Source organism: Tamandua tetradactyla, chromosome 20 (assembly GCF_023851605.1).
Source record: "Tamandua tetradactyla isolate mTamTet1 chromosome 20, mTamTet1.pri, whole genome shotgun sequence".
In the NCBI taxonomy this organism is placed as follows: Eukaryota; Metazoa; Chordata; class Mammalia; order Pilosa; family Myrmecophagidae; genus Tamandua; species Tamandua tetradactyla.
In genome coordinates this window covers 24,947,041-24,957,375 of record NC_135346.1, presented here as the reverse complement: position 1 = coordinate 24,957,375, position 10,335 = coordinate 24,947,041, and the positions used below count along the sequence as shown (strand labels likewise).

Sequence of the window (10,335 nt, the reverse complement as noted above, 5' to 3'; positions counted from 1 at the left end):
TTTGAGCATCAAGATCACTAAAACCTCCAGCATTTTCCAGTGGAGGTTTCTTCAAAAACCTACCCAGTAAGTGTCAGTGGATTATTTACTTAGAAGATAACTTGATCATATATTTTTCTTTTTGTGATATTAGAAGATCTCCAGTAATAAGAAATTTCTTTATGAAGTATATCACTTTGAATGGATCTTAATGAGAGCTTATTTGGGAAAAGAAAAAAAAAATAACTTTAGGGCATGGTCCATGAAGAAAAAAACTGTGAAAAAAATACAAAAACATTTTAAATCAGCCATCCTTAAATGCTTCAAATAATTCATGTCCATTTCTTTTAATCATTACTCTTCTTTCAGAGAAAATTAGGCAACAGTACTATCTGCACTGAAGCAGAAAGCATTATCTAGTTCTGTAGCCTTTAGCAGAGTAGATGAATTAGGTTTGTGACTGGGTCTTATTTACATATGTAAATATGGGAACTTCTTTGGGTCTACAACGTGTGTGGTCACAAAATCTCCACCTCTGCTCCCTCTCCAAAATGCTGCATGAGAACATGATCAGAATCCAAAGCCACAAGTGACAGACAGGAAAACCAGAGGACAGTGCTGTGAGCAGGAGATGAGTTTTGTATACAAGTCAACACCAGGTATTGACAACTGACAATCCTTTCCCTTTAGAGTCAAAGCCAGATTAATTTTGTTAGCTGCACACTCTCCAGTGATGGCCTTTTTATGAGAGAAATAACACATTTAAAATTTCATGGCTTATTCATTTTTGCATTTTTAGTTCCAGCTTTCATGTAGGACACAAATTTGTTTTCATGAAATACATACATACAGCCAGACCAAAACTTGTTGGAATTACTGTGAGCTGTGGTGACCATAGGAGCAGTAGATGTTAATCATTCCAAGTTCCTTAACTCATTTGTTTCAGCAAGCTTTACCTGCTCCTAAAAAGCCTTCCTTGGCTCCTTTGGGGTCCCACTCCCTCTGTGTTTCAATGGCAATTTCACTTGGCATTACAATGTTTGAAGTGCTATTGAGATGTGGATAAAATGACCCAATCTAAAGGTAATTTCAGTCAAAATATTCCATCCTGTCTGAAGCCACATAGAACCTCCAGGCAGAAATTCCAGGAAAAACATTAAAATAGTCAATTGCATTAGAACACTAAATTCTCACTAACTTTTCTATTCTGAATTTTGATTCAATCATTTTTGGGTCCCTAATGTCTATGCTTATGCTATGTTGGCTGAATGGATGAAGGAATGTTAGTTTAGGGTAATTTGAATGATTCAGATACACAGAATGTGAGTGCAACAATTGTAACCGAGAAATCAGGATTTAAGGAACAATTTTGATTAATGAATCATACAGATACTCCTTTTTGCTTTCTGGTATATTAGAGTAGACAGAGGGAAATTCCTGAAATCTCTAAACTATAATCCAGCTGCCTTGATCTCTGCTACTGATCATATCGCCCTTATCTTCTGGTCCTGTGATTGTAAAAACCTTGTGACTAACCTTCATTTGCACCCAATTATCCAGTTGTTCAATTTTAGAGTCTTGTAATCACTAAAGACAGCCCCTAATGTTTTTTAATGAAGGTTCTTGGGTCAGCCCAGAACTAACCTACCCCAAGTACAAAGTTATCTTGATAACCAAGACTGGACCTAGTCAAAATGGGCCTGCCTGACATGCACAGTAGCTTAGGTTTTAACCTCCAAGTCACCTATACCTCATTCTGCCATTTCCTTTCATACAGTCTGTGACTAAGCATTTACTCAAAGCATGCTAATAATCAGATCACCTCTAATTACATCATCTGGGGACACTGTGCTCATTATCCTAAACCCTGCCCATCTTTTTCCTAAACTACCCGAATTATTGCAGTCCGAGGAGACAGATCTTGAGCCACTAGGCCATTTGCGCCCCTACTACGCACCTAGTAATAAACTCTTTCTCTTTGAAACCCTGGTGCGTCAGGAATTGGTTACTGAGCGTGTGGGGCAAGGAATCCACGGCCATCATCCAGTAACATGAGTTCATTCAAACTTAAGATGCAGACATTTTAAATAGCCAATTTAACATAAAGATATAACAACTTAACATGTTTAGCATTAAGCAAAAACCATAAATAAAGTTCTGCTAGGAAATGTCTTCACTACCTCTTTAATCTTGTCCCCAGTGCCATGGCTCATGCTATTGCTTGGCTTTAAAGAAGTTCCCTCCTGCTTGCATGCCCTCTGACAGATCTGGAAACCCATGTCCTCTGAACTATCTCGAAATCCACATTCTCAACAAAGTTTTCTCTGCTCAGTCCATTCTTTGTTGAGCCTTTCCTTCTCAGAAATCAGCCTAATTTTTTGAGTGGAGTCATCACCCACTTTAGGTCAGTGCTTGCTAGGATGCTGTTTATTTCACTATTCTCCGAATGGGGAAAGAAGCTTAAATAATTACATTAGAAAGTAAAAGAGGTGGAAGCAAGAAAGGACAGGAAGGGGGACAGGAGGTAATGTCACCTTTCTTTCTTCTCCTCTTTAAATAGGCACCCTGCAGCTGTTTAATAAAACCATCTACTTGCAGTGATAAATTACATGCAAATTATATCAACCCTAAATTGCTTCCCAAAGTTTCTAGCTGCTGATGGCAGCAATGTTTTATGGAGATTTAAACAAGGTGATTTGGAAAAGAAGCATGAACTCACACTTGTATGGCCCTTCCTGAAATGACTGCTTTGGTGGCAGAAAGTGCCCAAGAAATGAAGAAAATGCCCCAAATATGTAATTTGTCACTTTCTGCACTTGTAGTGTCTGAATTAGTTGTAACATGAATGTTTAATGGTCAAAGATATTTAACCTTTGTAACTACTTGAGGGAGTATTTGTTTATGTTATTTTATGGTAGAGAGAAAAAAGCAGTTCTATGCAGATGGTTTCCTACTGCAGCATTTAATGATTTTGCTGTTGTTTTGCTTAATGCTATGCAAACAAAAGCAAAAATAAAATCTAGGGAGAAGTGAAATGTGAATATTAGAGTCTCTCTCTCTCTCTCTCTCTCTCTCTCTCTCGCACACACACACAGTCTCTTCCTTCAAAATGACAGACTAATAAAAATTCAAATATTTAGCTTTCACTGAACTAAAGTCGAACTTCAATCATGTGAATTCTTTGTTTTAAAGTGAGATGTTGTCACTCTTTTGGTAAAATATAAGAAACATTATACTTAGTAGCCAAACAGCATAAGTGCTTGCCTAGCTCTTGACCTGGGGTCTGTCTCTTTCTTTAGCACCGCTCCTCCCATTTAATGAAGGCATCAGTCATGTCTAAGGTGAAGGGATTGTGTTGCAAAGCTTGATTAAACCACTGCCAAGGACCTGTGCTCAACTCTTTGAAAGACTTTATCAATAAAACTTTTGCAATATTTGGGATTTTCCTGGAAGCCCTTCTAGAGTAAATGGCTGGGGCTGTTTTGTCTGGCAGAGTTGTGTAAAATGCAACAGAAACCCCAGGCGCTCACAGATAAATACCCAGAATTGCTTAGTTTCACCAACTCCTTGTGCCTCATTCATTCATTCACTGAGTTAATAGATATTTCTGAATGCCTACTAGTACCATTCACTTTGAGAGGCTCTCTAGTAATGTAGTGGATATCAAAAAAGACAGAATCTCACTTTCAGTGGGACTTACAGTCTGGAGGAGGAAGTAAACAAACAAATCAAGTTATTGTATATTAATTATAAGTGATGTAAAGGAAACGGCATGAAATGAGATACCCTAAGACGTGGGTTAGAGAGGAGCTACCTTAGACTGGTCCCAGATGGTCTCTGTTAGGATCTGAAGGGCTACATCTGACCGTGACCTGAAGAATGAGAAGGCACCAGACATCCAGATATGCAAATAAGACAGGTACCTGGGTTCGGATTAGACCAGACTGATGAAAGAAAGCCTGGCACACGTTTGAGGACCTTAGAGAAGGGTCATGGGGACAGCAGCACGGCATCTAAGTACAGAAACAGACAGGGACTATACAGATCATGTAAAGAGCTGGATTTTCTTTTTTCCTGAGAACTTCCACAAGCAATTGTTGTTTTAATTTACAACTCATTGCTGACTAGTGATGCTGAATGCCTTTTCAGGTGTTTATGGCCATTCACTATAGTCTTCTGTGAGGTTTTTATTTACTTTTTGTCGTTTTATTACTGACTTGTAAGGGTTCTTCATCTATTATGGACATGAGTCTTTTGTCCGATTCATGCATTGTGAATATTCCTTCCCGGTCTGTAGTTCACCTATACATTTGCCTAATGGTGTCTTTTAATGAGCAGATTTTCATTTTAATGAAGCCTAATTTGTCAATTTTTATTTTGTTGTTAGTAAGTTTTGTCCAGTTGAAGAAATATTTGTCTACTCTACAATCGCAAGCATAGTTTCTATTTTTTTTACAAGTAAATTTACATTTCTAGCTTGGGTCTATGTTCCATCTCCAATCAGTTTTTTTTTTTTTTTTTTTTTAGCTAAAGAAATACCACAGTTTATTGACGACTACAAATATTTTTGTTACAAGTTGAAACTACATGCCTTCCAGAAATCAAAAGCAACAGCAGGTGTGTGCACTGATGCTTTGGAGGTGCTGCACCACTTGAATTCGAAATGGGTAAGACAGGGTCAGACACATGGGGGAGAGGGAAATGGGGAAGGGGCAAGTTCAAAAGCCCAGAAGGTATCCACCAACTCATTTCCCCAAGCTACGCAGGCCATGGCCTCAGCTCAGCAGGCTCTCCTCAGTGTTCTGGTTTCTAAAACAAGACTTCAGTGCAAATGTATACACACACACAAACATAGCCCCCAGCCATGGGCCAAATTAGCTCTCAGCTGTCCAGAAATGCTTGTAAGGGGGTGGATATTTTCTTCCAGTGTTGTATCCATGAGACCCATATCCACTCGGCTGTTGGAAAGGGGTGGCCGATGCATTCACACTGACATTCACACCATGCTGCTTGGAAGAGGTAGGAGCCACAGGGAACACAGCAGGCCCATACTGGAAGGTGCTAGGGAGGCCTGGGACCCCTGTGTAGTATGGCAGGCTGGTGTAACTGCAGCCAGGAGGCAGCGCCGGGTTCAGGAATGTCTGCTGCGTGGTGTGGTGAGTCTGCGTCTGATTCTGTTGGGGTTGGGCCAAGGTTGTGGCCAGGGCTGGGGAGGAGGCATCCCCACGGCCAAACTTTGTGAGGTCACCAGAGTAAGGGTTGCTGGCCAGGCTACCATCCCTCCCAGTCAGCGGAGTAGCAGGTGTGGGGAATGGGATGCTGTAGTAATCCAAAGGAAATCTTGTCTGAAGCATCTGCAAGTCATCATAACCATATACCTGTGGTGGGTAGGCATGTAACAGCCCTGGAGCCATAATATACGGATTAGGCAACAATGGCGGGACCCCAGGAGGGAGGTTGGGAGGAGCTTTTCCTGAAGTTGTAGCAACTGAGCTTCGAGTCGAGGCTGTGACGGTGGAGTTGCTGCCTAGGCTAAGTCCCAGGCTACTGCCACTATTGAGACTGGAGGAGACATTAACCACTGGGGGAGGTGCAGAGACTGTGCTAGATGAGGTGGAGAAAGTGCTGGAGGAAAAATGGAGATTCGCCTCACTCTCCACGCTTGTGTGCAAAAGAGTAGATGTTGAAGTGCGCCCAGAAGATGTTGACGATGAAAGGGTATTCTGCTGAGTAGCTAACGTGCTGCTGTGTGGTGTGGTGGTAGTATTTGGAATCTCCTCACTATGGCTCAAGCCACCCAAGGAGGATGAGTGCTGATTGGTTGTCGTCAGTAAAGAAGCTGCAGATACTGTTTCATTGAGAGGGGGGATGCTAGAAGTGGAAGGTGAGTCAGATTTCACTGCAGAGCCCGTAGCACCTTCAACAGATTGTGTGGTCTGTAGCGGCGTGGCCTGCACAGAACCGAAGCCATTCTTTGCCTGAGTCAGGTCCTTTTGGGGTGACGAAGAGATGGAACTGGGGTACCACCGAGTCTGTGTGGATCTCTGTTCATACAGTGGACCCTGAGCACTATTTTGGGAGGTATAAGTTGTTGACTGAATTGGGCCACTCTGATAACTGGACTCCTGACTCTGGTTAGATGAAATTGTGGATGAAGATTCACTGGCCGTGCTGGTATACAGGCTACTTGGAGCCTGGCTTGAAGAGGCACTCGTGGTGGGGGTGGACTCATAATCAGAAAGGACAGGCTCTGACCCAAACTGCAATGCCCCAAACTGCAGATTTAGCCCTGAGATATCTGCTGAGCCAGGCATCTCCACAGCCAAAGCAGGAATCTTTGAAGTCAAGGAAGCTTTTTTCTTCTGCTGTTTCAGTTTTTGCTGAGCCGGCTGAGGGTTGGAGGACTGGTTGTCTGAAGATCCAGGAGACATCTGTGGAGCTGAGGTGGATTTGCTTGGCAGAGGAGAAGAGGGGGGTGGAGGGGCAGCTGTGGGTGTTGCCACTGCAGGTGGCTTCTCCCGAAGGAATACCTCCATCATGGTGGAAGATGGGGTAAAAGCTTGGCGTTTTGTAAAGGGGCTGTGTGCCGTTGAATCATTTGGGTTCTTCAAATCATACTGCACCAGCGATGGGGATTGTGTGGTTGAACCCATGTCCCAAGAGGAGGCGGTGGTGCTTCCAGATTGAGAATGCTGAGCTGCCAACTGAGCCAGGGCCTGAGCAGTCTTGAATTGCTCCAAGAACTGGGAACCTGTGGTGCTGCCGCCTTTAGCTTCACCAACATCACCAAATCCTTTCCCTAACATGCTCACCATATTGTGATGAGAAAACGTGTTCCCTGAAGCAGGCTGTGATATGGCACTCTGCTTCGAGTTACTGAACACCAGAGGCTGGGCAAGAGAAGGAGCCTGAGATGGATCCAGGTTAGATGAATCATTCTCAATCGAAGATGGTGTCTTTCCCAACAGAACAGCAAGGTCAATTCTCTGACCAGCGGTGATTGTCACATCCTCCGCAGGCAGAGGCACTGAAGACACATTAGAGGCAGTGAAGATCTTGGTCTCAGAAAGATCTTCGTTCCAATCTTCAGTTCTCCACTCCTCTGTTGCAGTCCTCCATGCACTTGTCCCATCATCTGGTTCAAAGTGGCCAGTGTTGTTCCACGTATTGCCGCTACTACTGCCATAGTTATCATCAGTATTGGTTGGCTCTGCATAATCAGCTGGGTTAAAAGTTCCCATTCCTTGAGCAGAAAACCTTCCTCCCCTCCTACCAGAGCCACCTCTGCCTCTGGCCCCTTCTTCCTCTTTCTGTGCCTCTTCCAGAAGGCCCTCCACTCTTGGTGCCATCTAATCCATTTTCTTGTCCCTGAACTCTCCCTCGTCTTGGTGGACCACCACGTCGCCAACTATAGTCTCTGTCCCGGTCTCGATTTTCTTTGCCTTCCTCGTTGGGTTCCGTCTGACCACCATCCTTCTGTCCTGAGACTCCCTTCTTCTTCCCTACCATCTCCCAGGAATGCGTGTCTGGGTTTCCTTCCAGCAGTACATTGATAGCTCTGTTGACATCTCCATTGCAATCATGTAAAGCAATCACACACTCATCCTGGTTCTTGCCGGTGATATCAATCAATTGTTTTACCTTCTCCTCAAAGTCAGCATCATTATGGTCTGAAATCATCTGCGCAAGTCGAATTTGTTCTGCAGTGGCCTGTGGCCACTGCTTGTGCTGTGTCTGGTTTTGGTTTTGAGGTTGTTCCCAGTTTCCCCAGGCTCGGTTAGTGCCCACCGATGTCATCATTTACAGTATATACAAATAACAGTATTTACAAGGTAGAATACTCAGTCTCCTCCACACTGACTCCAATCAGTTTTTTATATGGATTGATGCAGAGGTCAAGGTTCTCCCACTCCCACCCCAGTTACTAAAGCATCAATGTTGACTGTTAAAAAAAACTTTACTATCCCATTGAATTGACTTGGCACCTTGGTTAAAAAGCAATTAAACATATATGTATCAATCTATTTATCTAAGTATCTGCTGAACATTTTAGAGCAGGTTGCACATATCATATGCTTTGAACACATACTTCCACGAACACTTCCTATGAACAAAGAAATTCACTTATGTAATCAACTTAAGTGCAATTATCAAGTTCCATAAACTTAATATTGATCTAAAGCTTATGGTTTATAGCCCAACTTTTGTTACTTCCCAATAATGACCTTTTGACTGTTCTCCAACAGCACTGTGTAGGAGAGCTGTTGAACTGCCTTCTACATGCAGGGCAAATTCTGGATCAGCGAAACCCTCATGCCACCACCAGCCAGACTGGACCAGATATACGTGCTCCCCGGTGTGCATGAGGGTCACTCTGTTCCCCTCCAACCTGGGAATGGGGATCATCACTGGGGGCACTGGCCAACAGCACACTGAGCTGGGGATGGGACAAGGGAGGAACCAGCCAGAACAACAGGGGATCCTATCACTGCTAAGTGGCCTTTTTCCTTTCTTTGGCACTAGCCCTGTTACAGCAATCGTGTTACTGTTTTCTTGAGCTTTTAGAAAGTTGTTTCTGCCAGTTCTTGCTGATTGTTCAGAGCTCCTGTGGGGGATGGAGCCCTGAAGCATCTTATTCTACCATTTTGATCACTGGGGCAGAACAGCTTTTATTAAATTTATTCCTAAGTATTTAAAAATTTTTGATGATATTGGAAAATTTTATTTTTATTCACTTTCTAGTTGTTCAATGCTAGAATATACATCAATACAATTAATTTTCTATATAATGATTTGCATTCTGTATCTTTGCTAAATTCACTTATTAGTACCATAATTTTTATAAATCCAATAGGGTTTTCTATGTACTGAATCATGTCATCTGCAAATAATATAAAATTTTTTTCCTCTTTTCCAATCTTTATGACTTTTATTTACTCTGCCTGATTACACTGGTTGGGACATTTAGTCAATGTTGAACAGCAGTATGACATTTGATATTCTTGCTTTGCTCCAAGTCTTAAAGGAAAATCATTGACTGTTTCACTACTAAGTATGATGGTAACTGCAGATTCTTGATAAACTTATTTCTCTTATCAGATTGAGGGTGTATCCTTGTATTTTGAGTGTCTTTTAGCTTGCTTTTTTAAAAATAACATGAATTAGTGTTTTGCCAAACGTTTTTATTGCACTTCTTCAGATCATCATGTGAGTTTCTCCTTTATTACGTCATTGAGGTAAATTACATTGATTGCTTTTTGAATGTTAAGACAAGTTTGCATTCCCGAAATAAACTCCATTTAGTCATGAGCTATTAAACTTCTAATAATTTACTAATATTTTGAGACAGGTTTTTGACCCTTTGTTCCTAACGGTTAGTAATCCTGTACCTTCTATCTTGTTTTAGTTTCAGAAATATGCTGGACTCATAAAACAGATAGGGAAATGCTGCTTTTCGCTGCTTTCCAAGATAATTGGCTGTATTTGTACTACTTCTTAAATATTTGGAAGAGTTCACTGGTGAAGGGATCTGGACATTTTGACCTCAAATTTTCTTGGTAGGCAGGATTTTTTAAATGAATTCTGTTACTCTAATAAATTAATGTATTATTTATGCTTCCTATATATTCTTCCGCCGATTTTGTTAAGTTTATGTTTCAAAGAATGTGTCCATTCCACCTAAGTCGTTAATATTTTTGCAGGAAATTGTTCCTATTATCCCCTTACACTTTTAATGTATGTATAATTTGTACCAATTCTCTGCTTTCATTCCTGTTACTAAGTTATACTTTTTCTCCTTTATTTTTGATCAGTTTTGCAAGCAGTTAATCCATTTTTTTTGCAAGTTTATCCATTTTATAAATGTTTTCAAAGGACCAACTGTTGGCTTTGTGAGTTTCTCTATAATTTTATTTATATAATTTTGTTGATTTCTATTCTTATTTTATTTGTCATTCCTTCTATTAATTTTTTAGGGCTGTTTATACATTGTATACATTATATATATATAATTTACATTGAAACCTCTCTCTCTTTCTAATATTAGCTTTTGAAGATATAAATTTTCTGTTAACCATGGTTTTAGCTTCAATCTATGTTTGGTTATATTGTGTGTGTGTGTGTGGTTTTTTTTTTTTAATCATTTGGTTTAAGCTATTTTCTAATTTCTCTTATGGCTATTTTTTTATTTTGGTTTAAACAAATAAAATGTTCCAGTTTAATTATTCTAATTATATAATTCAGTACTATGAATGACCTTTAGAATGTTGCCTCACCATCACCACCATCCATTACTAAAATTTTTTCATCACCCAGAATAAAAACCCGATACCTATTAAACAGTAAATTCACTATCCC

At 40.9% G+C, this 10,335-nt stretch overlaps 1 pseudogene; it reads right to left on the bottom strand.

Moving 5' to 3' along the window:
• Nucleotides 1-4,587: 4,587 nt before the first annotated feature.
• LOC143663932 (ubiquitin-associated protein 2-like pseudogene) lies at nucleotides 4,588-8,127 on the bottom strand (annotated as a pseudogene).
• Between the last annotated feature and the right edge of the window lie 2,208 nt (nucleotides 8,128-10,335).